Genomic DNA, 22,062 nt, shown 5'->3' on the forward strand with positions numbered 1-22,062 from the left:
GACCTTATCAAAAGCTTTACTCAAGTCCATATACACTACATCGTACGCACTACCCTCATTGACCCTCCTGGTTACCTCCTCAAAAAATTCAATCAGGTTAGTCAAACACGATCTTCCCTGAACAAATCCGTGCTGACTGTCCCTAATTAATCCTTGCCTTTCCAAATGTAGATTTATCCTGTCTTTCAGGACTTTTTCAATACTTTTCCCAACACTGAGGTTAGGGACAGGCCTGTAATTACTTGGCCTATCCCTTTCTCCCTTCTTAAACAAGTGTACTACATTAGCAGTCCTCCAGTCCTCCGACACCATGCCCAAATCCAAAGAGGACTGGAAAATGATGGTCAATGCCTCTGCTATTTCCTCTTTTGCTCAGCAATCTGGGATGCATTTCATCTGGGCCTGGGGACTTATCTACTTTCAAAACTGCTAAACCTCTTAATACCTCCTCTCTCGCTATGTTTATTTCATCGAGAATTTCACATTCCTCCTCGATAGCAGTATCTGCATTGCCCCTTTCCTTTTTGAAAACAGACGCAAAGTATTCCTTAAGAACCTTACCAACATCTTCTTACTCCACACAAAGATTACCCTCATGGTCTCTAATAGGCCCTACCCTTTCTTTAGTTATCCTCTTGCTTTTAATATATTTATAGAACGTCTTTGGGTTTTCCTTAATTTTACTTGCCAAGAATTTTTCGTGCTCTCTCTTAGTATTCCTAATATCCTTTTTAGTTTTACCTCTGAACTTCTATATTCCTCCAAAGATTTACAGTATTTAACCGTCGGTATATGACATAAGCTTCCCTTTTTTTCTTTATCGTCCCCTGTAAGTCCTAAGACACCCAGGGGGTTCTAGAATTGTTATTCCCACCCTTTTTCTTTAAGGGCACATGTTTGGCCTGAGCCTTCCGGAGCTCCTCCTTGAATGCCTTCCACTGTTCCGACACTGATTTACCTACATGTAGCTGTTTTCAGTCCACTATGGCCAAATCACTCTTCAATTTAACAAAGTTAGCTTTTCCCCGATTTGGGACTTTTATTCCTGGTCTATACTTGTCCTTATCCATAACTAATTTGAATCTGACTGAATTATGGTCACTGGCATAAGTGCTCTCCCATTGATACCCCTTCCACCTGCCCAGCTTCATTCCCCAAAACTAAATCCAAAACCACCCCCTCTCATGTTGAGCTTGTTACATACTGACTAAAAAAGTTCTCTTGAATGCATTTTAAGAATTCTGCACCCTCTATACCCTTCACACTATATTTGTCCCAATCAATATTAAGATAGTTAATATCCCCTACTATTACTGCCCTATGGTTTTTGGACTTCACAGAAATGTGCCGACATATTTGCTCCTCTATCTCCCGCCCACTGTTTGGGGGTTTATAATACACGCCAAGTAGTGTGATTGCCCCTTTTTTATTTTTCAATTCGAACCACATGGCCTCATTTGATGATCCCTCTAACATATCATCTCTCCTCACCGTTGTAATACTTTCTTTAATCAATACCATGATCCCTCTCTTTTTATCCCCTCTCTGGCGTCTAAAAATCCTGTAACTAGGAATATTGATTTGGCGTGAGGATGGGAGCACAACCATGGGATGAGCAGAATATGAAGATCCCTTCAAAAGGCCTCCTGCACAATTTTGGAGCTGAGTTCAGCTAACTCAGACACACCAGGGATTAACTTAAGATCATATTGGTCTGTAGGGCCTCGTACTTCACACATGGTGCATTGATTCATTTTCAACTTTGTCTATGCTAAAGTTACCCATTACACTAGTGTTGGAGAAGGAACTCTACAGAGATTCAAGTGTTTGATATCATCAGAACACTATCACTTCATAGCTTTTTCCACAGGCCTACCAACTGTCCGTAGTCAATAGGATGTCACACACAAGACTGTTTTCCCTGGCTCTGCCCTAATAACCATGGTTTCATGCGTGCATGGGCTGCGTTGACATTTTTTTGCTGTGTCTCTTTTCCGTTCTTGCCCAGTGTTGACATCTGTCTGAAATGGATGTCTTTTGAGCTTTATATAGGAGTGGTTCTGACACTGATTTCTCAGGAATTGCAATTTCATTTCAGAAAGGCAAAAAAGCACCTGGAACATTTCAAAGACTAATTTGTTAACATTTAAAAATACTTGTCACACAGTTACTTTCTTCAATGAATATTACTGGTTTGATGCTGAACATGTTAATCTATTAATTTATATTGATCCGTCATGCCCTTTGAGGACCTTTTTCCGATGTGTTTCTTACTGGCTCCCTCCATAAGTGGTTAGTGACACTCTCCTGCTCCCACCCTCTCTCCCCCGGTCTTCATCTCGCCAAACATCGGATGAGGAAATGGATTCAAAATTATTTTGGATTCCTGAGCACTTGTTATTTCATGAGCATTATTTTTGTTGATATGGTAGGAGTGGGTTTCTTCTTATCCCATTGTTGAAATGTGAATTGCCCCCACCAGCCCCAACCTCACCACCACTCAGCTCTAGGATCTCTGTTCAAAGGTTACGCCATGACCGCATTGACCTTCAAGGGTCTCCCGTGCGAATGAATGACGTGCATTTATAGAGCGCCCTTCACGACCTCAGCACGTCCCAAAGTGCTTTACAGCCAACAAAGTAGAGCCAATGAAGTGTGACCATTATGTAATGTTGCTGCAAATATACATAGATTCTCTGAGCGTTCCCACGAGATGATATTATTGGCCAGTCTTACGGTTGTCAAATTCGAATAGAAGCCGCAATCAAATTATTTGAACAATCTAGTGGAAGGTAGCTGGTATCAAGCTGTTTTCTGTTTACCACATTTTTTTAAAAATAAATATTTATTTTCCTTTTATTATTAGAATAGGTGCTAATTTTTAATTTCTGTCTTATGAAGAAAATAGGCTTAAATCTTTTGATAGCCAGGGCCTTGTGGTGGGATCAGGCAACATTCAGTCAGTCAGTCATATAGCGCCTTTCATGACCACTTAAAGTGCTTTACAGCCAATGAAGTACTTTTGGAGTGTAGCCACTGTTGTAATGTGGGAAACGCGGCAGCCAATTTGCAGACAACAAGCTCCCACAAATAACAATGTGATAATGACCAGATAATCTGTTTTTGTCATGTTGATTGAGGGATAAACATTGACCAGGACACCGGGGATCACTCCCCTGCTCTTCTTCAAAATAGTGCCATAGGATCTTTTACATCGACCTGAGAGAACAGACGGTGCCTCGGTTTAACGTCTTATCCGAAAGACGGCACCTCTGACAGTGCAGCACTCCCTCAGCACTGCACTGGAGCACTGGCCAGTAAGTTGCGTCCTCCTTTCTTTGTATGCTGGCTATCCCATTTCATTGTTTCCCCATTCTATGCACCCTCCTCATTCTGTGGGGATGGATATCTACCCCCTGCCAACCCTCCTCCCCCAACCCCCGCCTTCAAAATTAGCTTCAGCAACAAGCCTTTCTTTATTGTGAAGCAAGGTAGTACACAGCAAGTTGTAATGATGTTTGAAAATTGTTTGGGTCTGTATTTCACCTCCACTGAGTTGTACAGACCCTGGGAGCCTCAGATTGAATTTCTGATTACCTCAGTTACCTGATGTGGTGCAAAGTTACATCATCTCAGCTGGGGTAGCAGTTGGAGCATTACAATTGGCCTCTGCACCCCAGAGTTAGGCAGGTGAAAAACTAGCCAGTGTTCCCTCTCTGGACCACCATCCATTGGCCTCTCCTGGGAAGTTTTGGGCTGATTTTCCTCTTTGGGCAGTTTATGGATGCGTCAGGAGCAGTGTGCCTATGAAGAAGAATGATCCTGTCATTATCTCTTGTCTCGGGCCATTTGCATGGCCCAGACACACTATTGGCACAGACCCACCTCTAGGCTGGGCTTAGTACAAGAAAACCACGGAGGAAACGTGAACACAGGGCTGCGCGAGGCCTGCATTTGCGGTCCGAGCCTTGGGTGCCAGGATCTTCTAGCTAGAGCCAGATCATCCTGGGGAACGGGGGAGTGGTGATGTGAGAGGTAGAACCAGAGGGTAAATAAAAAAGATGTGGTACTCGCTTTCAAAGTTTTGGTTCTGCCAATGGGATGCCTGCAGATCCTCCAGTCCATGGAGATCCTGGAACATGCTTGCACCAGGTTTCTAAAGGCATCTCTCCCCTTGGGTACCCAATGAACATAGGAAGAGCATAATCTGGCATGGTCAGGATCACTCCTATCATCTCAATAACATTGTCATTCTGGGCTTCTGCCTACTATAGGGGGCAGGTGCAGTGACATGCCTTGCGGAAGTCCCAGGGAATTCTGTGACAGCACAGTAGATGCAGAGGCCTGACTTAGTAGATCTCGGTTCCCCTTTCCTCTGCTGTACCTTCTGAATACCCATTTCTGAACACCCATTTTTCAGGCACAGCAGAAGATGAAAATCCACCCTTGCATGTTTATGGACATTGACTAAGAACAGGATTGGGTTCAGCAGTGATGCTTGCACTAGCTTGCTGAAACTGTCTCGACTCACACACGAAGAATGGCCGAGTTACTGGAAAGCTTTTGGTGCCCATTCCCCAGCAAGAGTCAGCGCTTTCAGGAAAAGAGGTGAGAGAGATGGGGAGAAAGTGGAACAAAGAGATGCATGGTAAACCAAAACACTGTTCACTGCAAGCATTTTGTAAATATTGCTGATCAAGAAAAATTATTACAGTATGAAATATTTCACCGAAGACAACAGTGAGTTGCCCCAGACAGCATACAATTGGTTACATGACACTGAACCACCTCTATGTTACTTGGTTAATGATGTTGTGACATCTTGGTATAAACTGGATGTTGATCCTCAGGAAATATTTATCTCACAAAAGAAACTTTAATTGTAGAATATTAAGGGATAATGATTTGTTAAGTATGGACCTCAGGATAGGGTAGTTGGTTTAATCTCAGCTAATTGCCTCTAGCTTACTGAAGTGGAAAAGGACTTGACCCAACGGAAATGATGAATTAAAGTAATCTGGATTAAAACTGAGCTTTAATTTTCAAGTGCAGATCTGAAATTTTCTTTTGTTAAATAGAGAATCAACAAACTGCAAGAATTGAGCATTGCAGCAACAATAAGCTGGTATATTAAAGATATTTATATGTGTCTAAATCACAACGATTTTCTTCAGTTACTCTATGGCCTTACTTGGTGAATCATTCACGGTTTGTTGGAATTATTGGCTGGACTACAAAAAGGGCAGGATTATTACACAGTAAAATAGAAAAAAACATTATCAGCTTTTGTTTTTGTTAAAAGAAGAGCTTTAGTTTGGTCAGTCTACAATCAATCATTCCTGGAGATAATCCAGATACAAAAATGAACTTTTGACTGCTAGGTAATAGCAATTACCTTTGCACTAAGACAAAAATTTAACCCAGTCAATTTAAATAATGTTGATCAAGTCATGTCACAGAAAAGCTACCAAACTGATTAGGGCCCAGTAAAGAAAAATATTTGGGCTGAGAAATTGGCCTCTTTGGCACCCCGCGTTATTGCCTACGGGCGGGAGGGGGGGCTAACCATGTTCCGATCGGGCGTGGCGATAACATTGACTCCCGCCATATTTGCGGCTGGAATGCAGCGTTGCGCCACGATCTCCTTCGCCCTGAGATCGTGATGTTATCGCCGTGTGCATCACCACGGTAGCGCCCCGGACCCGAAACTTGGGTTCTGCCCCCTGCAGCATTGCTGGGTAGCTGTAGGAGATGTCCATCAGGAGGCTGGGCACTTCGGGGGTGATGCTTAAAGGCAAGGTGGCCGAGGGAATTAAAAAAAAAAACTTCCCTTCACTCTTTCAGGTTTCTGGATGGTCTTCTTTGCCTGCAATCGCTCAGCCCGGGATTCTGCTCGAGTTCCTCGGGCTGATCGGACGGGATCGTGGGTGCCGTAGGGGAGAGGTAAGTTTTTTTTGTTTTGCAGAGCCTGCAACGATGGCTCTTCCCTTTAAGGGAAGGAATGAGCTTTCAATGTGGCAGCGCTGCACAGCCCAGTATGCATTGCCACTGAACCCACCGCCCCGCTTGTTGCCAATTACGTTCCAAGAAGGAAGTGGAGCACTTGACTTAGCGTTCCATTTCCTTCCTGGAGGACAAACGCCAAATTTTTTTAAAGTTTGAAAACATTAGCGCCTGGCACTAATTTTTCAAACTTTTACAAGTTAGTGTCCCAAACGGGATGTTCCCCAATTTCTTCCTAAATTTCTGAAAATTAGCTTCAAAACTTATATTTACCCAGTAAAGGTAACGGATTCAAATCCAACTTTTCATTCAAGCATGTCAAATGATTGAATCTTGAAACCCATAGGCTGTCCAGGATTTTAGTTTGCCGGCTGCTTCTGACGATGTTGGAATGAAATTCTGCATGTTGAGGAATTTTCTGTTAGCAGTCAACCTGTCCATCAGTCGAGGACAGAGGTTCCAAGTTTCCAATGGTCGTTTCCAACATCAGAAACCAGTCACTGAAGTAGTTTGGAAAAATACCAATTGTGCTTTATTAATGGGGGAAGGGAGGGGTGGATATTTTTAAGTAAGCAATGTTGCAGTTTTTATACAGTTAAGGAGCCTTTGAATCTAGAATCTGGGACCAAGGGGGAACCAAGTGATAAGCCAAAATCAATAGTATAGAAATGCTGAAGTTTGTCCTATGATGGCTGCCATCATCTTTTCAGCAAGGAATGGAAATGATGGGAGGTTTGGGAAAATCAAATTTCCATCTGTTTCAGTTAAATGAGGAATGTTAAATACTGGTCCAGCTGCTACAAGATCTCGAACACTCACTTATCAGAACAACTTAGTACCCATAGAAAACATTACGCACACTTGTACTTTTATATTTACAGAGTGTAATAAAACATCAGCCATATCTAAGCAGGTTTTCTCCTCTTTTCACACTAGCAACCATTCCCATTACGCACACTGACTGTTGCTTAATATTTAATCAGAACGAGGGAACGCAAGCAAAGATGGTGATGTGAAGAAATTCATTGCATGTTTTGCCTGAACGAAAGTTATGCCTGCTATATGTATTTTGTGATCCTCGGCAAACCTATTGCTTTGTCCTTCTGTAGTTGTGGTGGCACCCTCTGTGCTCGCGAGAGCAAGGAGGGATTCGAACATAAGGATGAGATTTTTAAAATCAAGGCATTGGTGGATGGGGAGCCGATGTAGGTCAGCAAGCACGAGGGTTATTCAGACAATGGATGTCGTTTCCATGCTGCCCAGCCCCTCTCTCACCATAGCATGTCTAATGGCACTGCTGTTCCACCAATTTGAAGGCAGATCGACAGACCTTCCACTCCTTCTGTTTGAGCCTTCGGTGTGGAAACTCTGTCGCTCCTTTTCAGCCTCACTAATCCAGGTTCAGGTAATGAAGGTTGTATGTTCCCCGTGCTCAATCAGTACATCTGTGTTGGTGAGTCACTCGGGCCTTGATTTGCTCTTTGTGCTGGTTGTTGCTATGGCAGTGGTGGTTGTCTACCTGGGTACTTAAGGGATCCAACACCGCCTCCAGTGCACCAGTGCAGCATTCGGCCGCCTGAGGAAAAGAGTATTCGAAGACCAGGCCCTCAAAACTGCCACCAAGCTCATGGACCAAAGGGCTGTAGTAATACCCGCCCTCCTGTATGGCTCAGAGACATGGACCATGAACAGTAGACACCTCAAGTTGCTGGAGAAATACCACCAACGATGTCTCCGCAAGATCCTACAGATCCCCTCGGAGGACAGACGCACCAACATTAGTGTCCTCGACCAGGCCAACATCCCAGCATTGAAGCACTGACCACAGTCGATTAGCTCTGCTGGGCAGGCCACATTGTTCACATGCCAGACACAAGACTCCCAAAGCAAGTGCTCTACTCAGAACTCCTTCATTGCAAACAAGCCAAAGGTGGGCAGCGGAAACGTTACAAGGACACCCTCAAAACCTCCCTGATAAAGTGCGACATCCCCACCGACACCTGGGAATCCCTGGCCAAAGACCGCCCTAAGTGGAGGAAGTGCATCCAGGAGGGCGCTGAGCACCTCGAGAATCATCGCCGAAAGCATGCAGAAATCAAGCGCAGGCAGCGGAAAGAGATTGCGGCAAACCTGTCCCACCCACCCTTACCCTCAACTATCTGTCCCACCTGTGACAGAGTGTGGCTCTCGTATTGGACTGTTCAGCCACCTAAGAACTCATTTTTAAGAGTGGAAGCAAGTCTTCCTCGATTCTGAGGGACTGCCTATGATGATGACTTAAGGGATGTGTGATTCACTTGTGCTCTGGAGTCTGGATGGTTTAGGTTGTTCTGTGGAGTGAACACATATTAGATATTGGATTGGAATTCTCAGAGGTCAGAACGGGTGGATTAGAGGCAGGGAGAGGATGTGAAAGTTGTGCAAATGTAAAACCCACCTCCAACCCGCCCACTTTTACCTTTCACTTAGGTGGGACGGGGGGACGGGAGACATATTGGTAATTTAAATATTATAATGAGGCCTGAAGCCTCTACTTTAACCTGCTTTGCAGGTTTTACTGCAGGTGGCTGAGGTCCAGGGGCTCAGGATTCCCGGTAACTGCAATGAGGCGGCCCCAGCCTTGGGGAGCAATCCTTGTGGGCCGGGAGGAGCAGGGCTCAGGAGTGCTTCTGCACAGCCTCCCAAGCTCCACCGCCATCAGGCTGGCCCTCCCTGGGGTCGGGGTTCAGACCCGCTCCTCCCCATAATCGAATATCCCACGCTCCTCTCTGTGATTGGACCACCGTCCCCGTGATCGGACTCCCCACACTCACCCACCCGCCCCGGGGCTGGAAGACCCCCCCCGGGATTGCGACTCTTCCCCAGGGTCGGGGATCGGACCCCCCCCTCCCCGGCATCGATCGAACCCCCCTTGGGGGTCCGGGATCGTACCCCCTCCCCCACCCCCAAACCATCATGGGCTCAACACTTACCTTGTCCTGTGGCTTCCTGATCCGCAATTCCCGCACGCCTGGAAGCCAGCCTCTCACGTAGGCTAATCTCCAGGCGGGGAACCCGCAGCGTGCTCGGAAACCCGAATTTCCAGATTTCCCGCCGTCTCCCAGGTCCCTCCGCACCATGCAGCTGGGACCCAGAAAAATCCAGCGCTGGATACCGTACAGGTAGAATACAAGATTTCAAATTATTGCTTGCATACCCCGACTGGAAAGGAGATAATATGCACTCAGAAGCTAATGCTGTTGCTGGCACCTCTTACCTGGTTGCATGCGTGGGAAAAAATATATTGGCCCCAAAATTGCAGTCGGATGCCACTGACATGAAAGATTTCTACGAATCTACCTGGTGGTCTGGGAGGTTTGGGGACTTGCGGTCCTGGGCCTCTATGCAAAGGCCTGTATAGAAGCCGACATATCCCTGGGTCATAGGCACTTGGTACGCGTGCCTGGGATCATGTGGGTCCCCCAACCAATCTCCGCAGAAGTATTCCCGCTCATACTTATGGTGATTCCAATGTAGGCATACCTAAACCTGGAAATAGCGGGGCCACGAATTCAGGGCTATTGATTCTCTACCATCAACGGCAGGTCGGGGCCATAAAAGGAGTGGCGTGCGGCCCCTGGACAGCGTGGAGACATGCCACTACAACGTACAGCGCGAGCTGGTGCAGGAGGGCAACGGCAGCGAAGAGTGATGTCAGCAAGGTCCAGGTCGGTGATTGGAGCATGGGCAGATGCAGCAGGAGTGGCGAGAGGGGCAAAGGAGATGCGAGAGACTGTGGAGGGATGTGACGGGGCCCAGGGGAGACATGAGTTCGGGGCCAGGAGCCCAGGGGCAGCACGGGCCAGCCCACACTGCGATATGTGTGCGCACTAGGTTCGCGAAGCAGAGCAGGTCTCCAGTTGTCTTGGATAACCCTTGCCACTGGACCAAGGCCTAGCTCTGTCAAGCCCGTGTGGTGGCTGGTGTGCAATGGCCACCACACGTTAAAAAAAAATCCACGCACAGGCATCTTCCATCCTTGAGGATGTAGTTCGGGTTCTTCATTCGAAACACCTGTGAACTCATCCTGTTTTTTGGCGTGGAAGCAAGTCATCCTCGTTTCGAGGGACTGCCTATGATGATGATGATATGCATCCATTTTGGCTTATTTTGCTCCCTCTTGACTTTCCTGGTCAAACAATTCACTGGAAACTTCTTTGGATAGTACCAATACTTGGATATACTATGGCCCACCACCCTTAATCATGCATAACAGTCAATGAAAAGCTAGATTTTGCTTGGATTTCACCCTGTAACCATTAGCCTCCTGCCATCTTTAAAGATAGTGGACATGATGCCATACCGAGTGACCTCCTCCAAGGCTTGCTTTCGATGTGGATTGGCGGAAGCCTAATTTTACTGTGCTCCTGTCTAGAACCTGTTGCAAAATCAACCTGCTGTGTTGATAAAATCGGGCTTTCTGGTCAAGTTTTTAATTCTTTGCATTTGATGAGAAGCAGATCTGTCAGCGGTCCAAATATTCAACATGCACTCAGGGGGTTACAATTTCAATTTACAACCTTACGACCACATTTTGTCCCCAATTTATTTTCAGAGTGCAGACAATGCTGGTAAGACCACATTTGCATTGTCCATCCTAGTTACCCTGAGAAAGGGGGTGTTGTGCCTTCTCCTTCCATCAATGCAGTGCCTGTGGTGATGGTACTCCCATAGTGAGGGAATTCCAGGGTGCTGATCCAGCCTGATCCAGATGAAGGAACGATGAGATATGTCCAAGTCAGGATGGTGGGGAATTTAAGCTGCTTTTGTCTTTCTAGGTGGTAGAAATCATGGGGAGGGAGGTGCTATCGAAGTAACCTTCATGAATTGCTGCAGTACAACTTGCAATTCATGCATTCTGCAGCCACAGTGCACTGGTGGTGGATGGGGATGATTTTTGGTCCAATGGCTCTATTAAATTAAACTTCTCTCCTGGATGGTCTTAATATTTTTAAGTGTTCGTGCTGCATCCATCCAGATGAGTGGTGAGTCTCTCATCACATTTCTGATTTGTACCTTGTAGATGGTGGATAGGTTTTAAGGGATCAGGAAGTGATCCACTCGTCACAGGTGCTGCCAGATGGATCTAGGAGGTCGGGACCATGGCCAGGGGGAGATTGGGGACCTTGGAGGTCGAAGTCAGGAGTGAGGTTGGAGATCTCGGGACCGGGAGCGGCGGTGATTATGGTAAATACTACCTTCTTTTAATTCCGTGCTGTTTAACATTCATTTCCCCAGATAATATCAGCACTGATGCTGGCTGCCTCCGACACAAACCAAAGTTGCAAGGAATAGAAGCTGGCGTTAGGCCCTTTATTTCCATGTGTTAATAGCCTAACGCCTGCTTCAGACGTGGGTAAAGGACACTTCTTGCTTGGCCTTTACCAAGATGGCGTCCGGCGCAGCCTGCACCAGAATTGTGTGTGTGCGGTGCAAATGCCACCTTGGACACAAAATAGCATCCATAGCGCTGAAAAAACAGGCACTATGAAGCCAAATTTCTAGCCTTAACTGTTTAATACTGGCCTATTGTGTCTCAAATAATAATGAGACCCTCTCAAAGTCAAAATTCTGTTGCAGTTTATTTTCATGTTTTTTGTGTTTAATATCGGCTACAACAGAAATCAAATTTACTTATTTTGGTAAGACATTTGAACGCATCTTTGACTTTTTCTTCCAATCACAACGTACTTTAGGTTTATATTTCATTGTCTATGCAACTGTATAAACCAATAAGAAACATCTGAAATGTTTACTTAAGGTATCCTTCATTGTAACAAAGCCAGTTTGTATAAACAATAAATCTGCTAAAGTTTTACATTTCCTTTATTAAACATACCGTGGTGCCCATTCCATTAACAACCAAAACTTAACTCAAACATTTCAGTCTGCTTTGAATACCATGCAACTTTCGACTGGGAACTTTTTATGGAAACATCTGGGAGATTGTCTCATTTTTATTGCCACTTTAGAAAATTGTTTGGCAAGGATCCACATTTTTTTAAATTCTAGGCGCCCTCTAAAATGGCAGAGCAGACAGAATTATTACTTATTGACTTGGCTCTAAAAGGTATCTTAAGCGCAAACTGTTTCTTGGACAGAGGGTTTGACGATAGGAATCTGTATCAACTGCTAAAGTTCCCGCGAGGATGCTTCATGGCAGAAGTCCTTTAATATCTTTTTTGGGGGTGAACAGAAGCTGGAGAGAAAACATAGCGTTGTTTTCATTGACGGATGAAATGCTAGAAAAATGTTCATTGTTACCAGTCCAGTGCCGCAAACAGTTCTTGTCATTACGTTTTGTGCTTGCTAAGATTGACAACGTAAATAACAATGCTCAATTTGGTCAGTTTCCTCCAGTACTTGGACATGGTGTACTCTTCAAGTGAGACTGATGCTGCAACGCAAAACCATATCCACAAATATGTTATTATGCCTTTGCAGTCATAAGGCGCCGAAAAGAACTTTGAAGTCGACTTGCACTCCTTAAACTCTGGTAGTTAGAGAATAATGAGGTGTTAATGCTGACCCAATTCAGCTGAATTCTTTAATGATTTGCCAAGGTCAGAATGAGACCATTAACCTGTTGTTTAAAGAAAAGTCTCACAATCAGTATCCTGTTTAAAAATCAAATCATTAAGAAGAAATAAGGTTAAAAAGAATATCGTATCACTTGTTCTTTGCTGTTCTCTATTGATTTCTGAGCATCAGTGCTGGTAACATTAGCGGAAGTGGCTGAGACAAGCTACTGAGCCTAATGATGTCTGGAAGTTGAATTAACATTAATATCTACTGTCATAAACCCAGGTCGCTTCATGGATCTTGTCACTTCAGTTGTTTATACTTTAATTCAATTTCCTCACACAGTCTCAGCAACTTCACTCGGCCATGTGATAGAAATGCTGAAAATACACATCAGGTCTGCCAGCACCTAAAAAGGGAAAGGACATGTCCCTGGGGTTTCAAGAGCAGCAGGTCTCGATTTGAAACCTTAACCTGACTCTTCTCTTTATAAATAGAAATATAGAAACATAGAAAATAGGTGCAGGAGTAGGTCATTCGGCCCTTCGAGCCTTCACCACCATTCAATATGATCATGGCTGATCATGCAACTTTAGTACCCCGTTCCTGTATTCTCTCCATACCTTTTGATCCCTTTAGCTGTAAGGGCCACATCTAACTTCCTTTTAAATATATCTAATGAACTGGCCTCAACAACTTTCTGTGGTAGAGAATTCCACAGGTTCACAATTCTCTGAGTGAAGAAGTTTCTTCTCATCTCGGTCCTAAATGGCTTACCCCTTGTCCTTAGACTGTGATCCCTGGTTCTGGACTTCCCAAACATCAGGAACATTCTTCCTGCATCTAACCTGTCCAGTCACGTCAGAATGTTATGTTTCTATGAGATCCCCTCTCATCCTTCTAAACTCCAGTAAATACAGGCCCAGTCGATCCAGTCTCTCCTCATATTTCCAGCATTTTCTGTTTTTATTTCAGATTTCAGCATTTCCAGATTTTTTTCCTGGTGCAGTTGTCAGTCATTTGGAGTATTGAACCTCAACAACGACCAAAAATAAAGTTAACTTGATTATGATTTTTATTTTGTGGCTGATTTTGAAAAAGAATTGTGAGGATATGAAGTGAGTGTAGTTAAAATGTAGTCAGTATATAATGGCTCATTGGATGCTTACTGCGACTGTGAATATTAAAAATGTCCCTGATTTCCCTGCTTGGATTTGATATTTTTATTTTTTGTTAGTTTATCTTTTTGGGTGGCCCACTTCTGGTGGGGATGGGCGACGCCCAACCCAATCCTCTCTTTAAAAATTAGGGCCCTTTTCTTGTCCACAGGCCACCTGTAAAATCGAATCCTCATGCCATACGCTTCCTCTGGAGCCTCAGTCAATACATGTTGTGCTCTTGACTTTGAAAAAGACAGAGGTGAGCAGTAGTTTAATTCCTAGTGTGTCAAAAATAACTTTGTGCATATTTCATCTTTCTTCTGATATTCATAACCTCATATTTGCAAACATTAAAATGCATCTGCAGGACACAGCAGTGCTGTAAAGCGAGTTAATATCCTCCACATGTTCAGTTCGTGTTGTGCTTAAAAACTCTTCTTTCACAGTCCATTGACTGGTGCAGTAGGGGGACTCTCGGGCAAACCGGATAAAATAAATTAAAATAAACAGGTGAATGCCTTCATTAAAAGAGTAGCATAGAAACATAGAAACATAGAGAATAGGTGCAGGAGTAGGCCATTCAGCCCTTCGAGCCTGCACCACCATTCAATAAGATCATGTCTGATCATTCACTTCAGTACCCCTTTCCTGCTTTCTCTCCATACCCCTTGATCCCTTTAGCCGTAAGGACCATATCCAACTCCCTCTTGAATATATCTAACAAACTGGCCTCAACAACTCTCAGCGGAAGAGAATTCCACAGGTTAACAACTCTGAGTGAAGAAATGTCGTGCCAATGTGTTCCAATGCTAATATCTCGCAATGTGACTTCACTTCATTTGTTGTCAAATTTTGTCAAAAGACAGTTGCAGCTTGGCCTTTAATTAAAAGAGAATTCCAGGCTATATTAAATAGAGAGAGGTGGCCATGTTGATGAAATATGCAGCCATGCCAAGGATAAAACATACCAGTAACAAAAGGAGAAAGCTGACAGGCAGATCTCCAACATGGGCTTCTAAATATCCTTTACAAAGCTGCTCTGTTCCTTTTACTGATACTCCCCAGCATCTCCCTGAAAACCTGCTTAACTATTTGCTGCTTACTGTCAAGCGGAAGAATCCGGAGGTTGTGGCAGTAACAGTGGTCTTAAGATTTATCCCAAAAGATCGGTTCCCAGTTTATAAACCAACGTTTATAGCTTGGGGTTCTGTCCACAGGATACCAGATGTGGCTGAGGAAAAGAAGGAACAGTGTGGAAAGCATTTACTCAGAAGACATGTAAATATTTTAATTGTTTTCTGCCCATAAAGAAAAGGAAAATGCATATTTTTGAATGCTAACAGATTTACTGCTGGTATGGCCGTCATAAATTCCACTTTAAGACATGTTCTATAGAGCTGATTACGTTGGTGCAATGCAAAACTCTATACAGCCTATTAAACATGAGGTGAAAAAACCTCTGTGACTTTATAATGACCGTGTATGAGACACTGTAATTGTGGATTGCAGCCAGACCTTTGAAATGAAAACATTCTGTGCTCAAGTTTTGATTGCTGTTCTAACACTTCTGGTGCCACAATCCTCTGTTATAATAATGCTATTTATGCTGCAGAATTATTCTCTTCCACCTGTCTGTTCTTATTAACTCTTTAAAAATAAACTGACTTCCTCCAGAAAACAAGCTTTGAATCTTCTGATATCTCCAACATTTGATAAAATCATGACACAGTACTTAAATATTTTAACATGAAATAAGAATGAAAGAACTGAAAATGAGGAAGATCTTATGTGCATGTCTGTTCAAATCCATCAACACTTACCTTTGAACTCAAGGTTGCAAGTTACATAGGATTACATAGAATATACAGCACAGAAACAGGCCGTTCAGCCCAACTAGTCCATGCCGACGTTTATGCTCCGCTCGAGCCTCTTTCCATTCTTCTTTGTCTAACCCTCTATTACATTGTCCCTCATATGTTTATCTAGCCTCTCCTTAATTTATAAGCTCAAATATTCTCTGTGGTAGCGAGTTCCAGATTCTAACCACTCTGAAAGTTTCTTCTGAATTCCTTATTTGATTTCTTGGTGACTATCTTATATTGATGACCTTTAGTTTTGCTCTTCCCCACAATAATTTTAAAGACCTTTATCAGGTCACCTCTCAACCTTCTCTTTTCAAGGGAAAAGAGACTCAGCCTGTTCATCCTTTCCTGATAGGTATAACCTCACAGTTCTTATATCATCCTTGTAAATCTTCTCTGCACGCTCTCCAGTGCCTCTATAATCCTTTTTATAAACGACAATCAGAACTGCACACAGTACTCCAATTGTGGTCCAACCAAGGTTCGATGTAAGTTTAGCATAACTTCTCCACTTTTCAATTCGATCCCTCTAGAAATAAGTGCTCCTCAGTGTTGTCTACCCCTCCCAATTTGGTGTCGTCCGCAAATTTAGAAATTGTATTTTTGATTGCAAAGTCTAAATCAATAATATAAATTGTGAACAACAGTGAACCCAGCTCTGATTCTTGTGGGACCCCACTTCCCACTTTCTGCTACTCTAAATAGCCACCCTTTACCCCTACTCTCTGCTTTCTGTCATTCGGCCAGCTAGGTATCCATTCTGCTAATTGTCACCTGACTCCACATGCTCTGATTTTTATTCATTAGTCTATAATGTGGTACCTTACTGAAGGTCTTTTGGAAATCTAGATATATTACATCTAATGCATTACCCTTGTCTGCTCTCTCTGTGATCTCTTCAAAGAATTCAATAAGATTGGTCAAGCCAGATTTAACCTTTTGAAATCCATATTGTCTATTCATTATTATACTTTAGTTTTTTTAGATATTTTTCTATTTTCTCCTTTAGTAGAAATTCCACTATTTTGCCTACTACCGATGTTAAACTGACTGGTCTATATTTATTATAACCCTTATACTGGTAAAAGCAGGCAAATAGCCCAGCTCTGCACCAGTGAAAGTATTTATGAGACTCATGTGGATGTTCTGTCAAGGCCTTGGCAGATCGCAAGTTCCGGGTTTTCGCGCATGCTGTGATTTTATCCTGACCGTCTGTTAGTGGCCCTATTCCCATCCTGACTTTCCTTTTTTTATATATGTGCCTGTAGAATATTTTATTATTTTATTTTATGCTCCTTGATAATTTATTTTCATAGTTCCTCTTTGCCTTCCTAATTGTTTTTTGACTTCTCTTCTAGTCTCTTCATATTCTCCCTTGTCATGCTCTCCTCTGAGGTCCATGTACTTAATGTGTGTCTCTTTTCTTACCCTCAATTTTCCCCTTATGCCTTTATTCATCTATGGTGTCTCATTAGTGTTTAGTTTGTTCTTGTTTTTTGGCAGAATATATTTTTCCTTGACTCTGTTGAAAATCATTTCAAATGTTTTCCATTGTTGTACATTTTATTTTCCCACGTTCTATTCTCGGCCCTTCAAAATCAGCTTTTTTCAAACTATTACCCTGGTCTTTGCAATTCTTATGTCCTTCTCAATATTTTCCTGAATGGTATTATATTATGGTCACTATTGCCCAGATGTTCCCCTACATTTACTTCTTTCATTTGCTCTGGTTCAATCCCCATTACCATATCCAGTAGCAAATCCTCCCTTGTTGGTCTTCTGAAATATATTTTTAAAAAGGAGTTCTATACACATTGTAGGGATACCAGTCCCTTATTCTGTTTATTTACCTCTTCTGGCCAATTAATTTTGGGGCAGTTGAAATTCCCTGTGATTGTTACTCATTTCCCTAATTTGTTTGCATATTTCTTCCTCCACCTCCCTGCCACAATTAGGTGGTCTGTAGACTACTCCTATTTGTGTTTCTGTCTTACTGATGGCGGCGTTACTTTTTTCTATTGTCATTATGTTATCTCAAATAAGTACAGCTACTCCACCTCCCCTTTTCCCCACTCCATCTTTCCAAAATTGTTGTACCCTGCAATTTTGAATTTCCATGTCTCAGTAATCCCGACTATATCTGGTTTCTCACAACTTATTATTGTCTCCAATTCCCCTATTTTCTTATGGACACCGTGTACATTGCTGCCCAGCCAGTTTAATTCATTTTTAATAACCGTTCCTCTCACTTTATTTTTAACCATCTTTTTTACATTCATGTTCTATAACTCTATTTCTTCCCTGGCCATTTATGTCTTCCTTTAGTTTAGTCTGTCCCATGCTCTCCTTTCTTGATTCGATATTTAAGCTTGTTTCAGTTCTTGTAGATTCCTCCCCCTGCGTTCTTACATAATAGAGAGGGACATTTTTTCACTAGGCTACTAAATGGAGAGCTATGTGCAGGTGAGCAGTTTGTCTTTGGAAAGAAGAGAAAAATGAATCCAGCCAGCTGAAAGAGGTTGTTATTTTGCTTGATGGTCATCATTGTTACAGACTGTTGAAAAGTCTACAGGCCATACTGTCCAAGCTGCAGTAGGATAAATAGTGCACAGCAGCCTCCAAGGGAAGAAATTCAACACTGGAAAAGAAAAATGGTTTCTTTATGAATAGCATTATTTTAATAAATTGAGAAATCTGAACCTTCACCTTAATAGTGTGCAAAAATGCTTCAGTTCAACAGCTCAACAACTCAAAGGGTAGAAAGATTTGACTATAGCCCAAAAGGCCATAAGCACCAATCCCAGAGTTGCCTGTCACTCAAATTCAATTACCTCAGTTGACGGCATCTTGTCAGATTTTGGCTAGGTCACACTCATCAAATGTGCAATCATGATGTCTTCCATCTCAGTGTGAGGAAAGTCTGATGTCATCTGAATCAGGGCTTCAATAAATTACACTATTGTGGATTGTGGGCACAAGTGGGATACAGTGTATTATGGAAAATAATTGTGTTGGCACAGGCTGCATAACTCACTCGCACTGTCGGAATTAATGAAGTATGACGGGTTTGTCACAAATGGTTTACCTACCATAATTCATCATACCCAAGGTTCAGTTTCTATTAATACCGCAGACTGGAACTTGAAATTCATTTTTACTTTCAATCAATTGAATTTAAAATTTTTTTATTTTGGTCCTGTAACAGTGAAGTCCAATGTTGCATGGCCAAATGGCTTGGATTGCTGAGATCAGTGCACGTTTGTGTTATTCAGCATACTCAGAGAGTTCTACAGTGAAAAATAATAGGCTGTGATAAAGACAGTGAAAAAGAAATCGATATAAAAATAGAAAGAAGTCCAGAAAGGGGGCAAGTAGTTAGAAAAATGAACCATCCATGCGAAAGCAAGAAGAAATATGCCTTAGTGTTACATTTTTGGATTTTTCTCCCCTTATTTCAATTTCCATATTTTACACCAAGCTTATCGGTGACTCTTTGCTCCCTATGCTTCGAGTGTTTTCACTGGCCCCGATATCTAGGTGAGTTTTGGTAGCCTATCCCAAGGTAATGAACAGATTTTCTTTAGCGACTGGATCTGTCACATGCTTCCACCCAAAGATTCTCTCTGGCAGGGTAACATTAAAACACACCTTATTTTAGATTTAACTGCCAAACGAATTTAGTGAATAAATAGATGAATATATAAAAATATAGATACAATTAGAATGAGAGGGGACCTCATAGAAATGTTTAAAATTCTGATGGGTTCAGACAGGTTAGATGCAGGAAGAATGTTCCCAATGTTGGGGAAGTCCAGAACCAGGGATCACAGTCTAAGGATAAGGGGTAAGCCATTTAGGACCGAGATGAGGAGAAACTTCTTCACCCAGAGAGTGGTGAACCTGTGGAATTCTCTACCACAGAAAGTTGTTGAGGCCAATTCACTAAATATATTCAAAAAGGAGTTCGATGAAGTCCTTACTACTCGGGGGAATCAAGGGGTATGGCGAGAAAGCAGGAATGGGGTACTGAAGTTGCATGTTCAGCCATGAACTCATTGAATGGTGGTGCAGGCTAGAAGGGCCGAATGGTCTACTCCTGCACCTATTTTCTATGTTTCTATGTTTCTATTAGAAAGAAAGAACTTTTCATGACCTTGGGATGTCACATAACACTTTATAACCAATGAAGTACCTTTACAGCCAATGCAGTGTAGTCACTGTTGTACTGTAGGCAACCCTGACAGCCAGGTCCCTGAAACAGCAATGAGATAAATGACCAGATAATCTCTTTTAGGGATATTGCTTGAGGGATAAATATTGGCCAGGACACGATTTTTGAAATCGTGCTATAGAATCTTTTATATCCTCTCAAGATGGTAGAAGGGGCCTCGGTTATGGGTTTCATCCAAAAGAGGCTATTTCTGACAGTTGCAGCACTCCCTCAGTACCACACTGAAATGTCAACCTCGATTTTGTGCTCAAGAATCGGGAGTGAGACTTGAACTCACAAACTTCTGACATAGAGGTGTAAGTGCTACTACTGAGCCATGGCTGACAGCATGAGTTAATGTTAGACAGTATGAACTTCTCAGATCAAGGAAAACAATAGTTTGTAACCTATGGTTCTACACTACATTTTATAATTCTTTTTTTACATGTAATTCTTATTTTCTTATATTCTCACCAACTATGGGAATTATCTGGTCTCTTTGAAAGGTGTGGTCTGATGGCTTGATTTGAACAACCTAAATGCTCCTGAACCAGTTTCTGGGGCTTTGTGGATTGGAATAACTGTCAGTTAAACTTAAAGACAGCTGCTAGTCAAACACATAACTGAACAAACTGCACGTTATATTTTTGTTTGAATTATGTGGTTTGGCTCCCACTTTAAGGTATCTGCTCAGAGACCAAACCAAACTGCCCTCATAGCAATTTAGGCTGAATACAGTTGGTTTTTAACTCCTTATGTATTTAAGGGAATCATTGTCAAGATTAAAACTAGGCAAAATTGTTTTATTTTTGTCGCAGCTAGTTATACTGTACTCAGTGGTGCAGCATCGGGTGCATTTCTCAGAGTTTTGTGAATGGTTAGCGGTGCTTATTTTGCACGCTTGTACCACCTTGTGTGTGCTTTAAGTGCATGGCTTCCTCAACTCCAGAGCTCTGCTCACCAACCAGACTGCTGAAATTTCTCGAGCTTAATACGAGCTGATGGGATAGTCAGCACTTTCTGATATTAGATAGGTAAATGTAGTACAGTGGGTGTCCAACTGTTCTAACATTTAAATTGTCAGCTCAGCACTAATTGCTGTTATACTGGAACAGAGGGACAGAAGAAGGGACGTGGAAGAAGGGACTGAGTGTAACGTAGCCAAGTTTGCTGATGATACAAAGATGGGAGGAGAAACAATGTGTGAGGAGGACACAAAAAATCTGCAGAGGACATAGACAGGCTAAGTGAGTGGGCAAAAATTTGGCAGATGGAGTATAATGTTGGAAAGTGTGAGATCATGCACTTTGGCAGAAGAAATCAAAGAGCAAGTTATTATTTAAATGGAGAAAGATTGCAAAGTGCCGCAGTACAGCGGGATCTGGGGGTACTTGTGCATGAAACACAAAAGGATAGTATACAGGTACAGCAAGTGATCAGGAAGGCCAATGGTATCTTGGCCTTTATTGCAAAGGGGATGGAGTATAAAAGCAGTGAAGTCTTGCTACAGCTATATAAGGTATTGGTGAGGCCACACCTGGAATACTGCGTGCAGTTTTGGTTTCCATGTTTATGAAAGGATATACTTGCTTTGGAGCCAGTTCAGGGAAGGTTCACTAGCTTGATTCCGGGGATGAGTGGGTTGACTTATGAGGAAAGGTTGAGTAGGTTGGGCCTCTACTCATTGGAATTCAGAAGAATGAGAGGTGATCTTATAGAAATGTATAAGATTATAAAGGGACTTGACAAGGTGGATGCAGAGAGGATGTTTCCACTGATGGGGGAGACTAGAACTAGAGGACATGATCTTAGAATAAAGGACAGCCCATTTAAAACAGAGATGAGGAGACATTTCTTCTCTCAGAGGGTTGTTAATCTGTGGAATTCGCTGTCTCAGAGAGCTGTGGAAGCTGGGATATTGAACAAATTTAAGACAGAAATAGACGATAAGAGGATAAGGGGTTATGTGGAGCGGGCAGGGAAGTGGAGCTGAGTCCATGATCAGATCAGCCATGTTCTTATTAAACGGCGGAGCAGGCTCGAGGGGCCGTATGGTCCACTCCTGTTCCTATTTCTTATGTTCTTATGTTCTTGTTTTATGTCGACACTGTAACAGATGTAGGACACTTGTGGGCTGTGGGGCCAATTGCCAATTTGACCAAAATTGACAGCATTATACTGCATATTTGTCCTTGCAATGCAAAAGATGCCAAAGAATAATGCAGGACATCAGAAATCACTGCTGTTATCTGACAGCACTGTACTT

Source organism: Pristiophorus japonicus, chromosome 15 (genome assembly GCF_044704955.1).
Source record: "Pristiophorus japonicus isolate sPriJap1 chromosome 15, sPriJap1.hap1, whole genome shotgun sequence".
Taxonomy (NCBI): Eukaryota; Metazoa; Chordata; class Chondrichthyes; family Pristiophoridae; genus Pristiophorus; species Pristiophorus japonicus.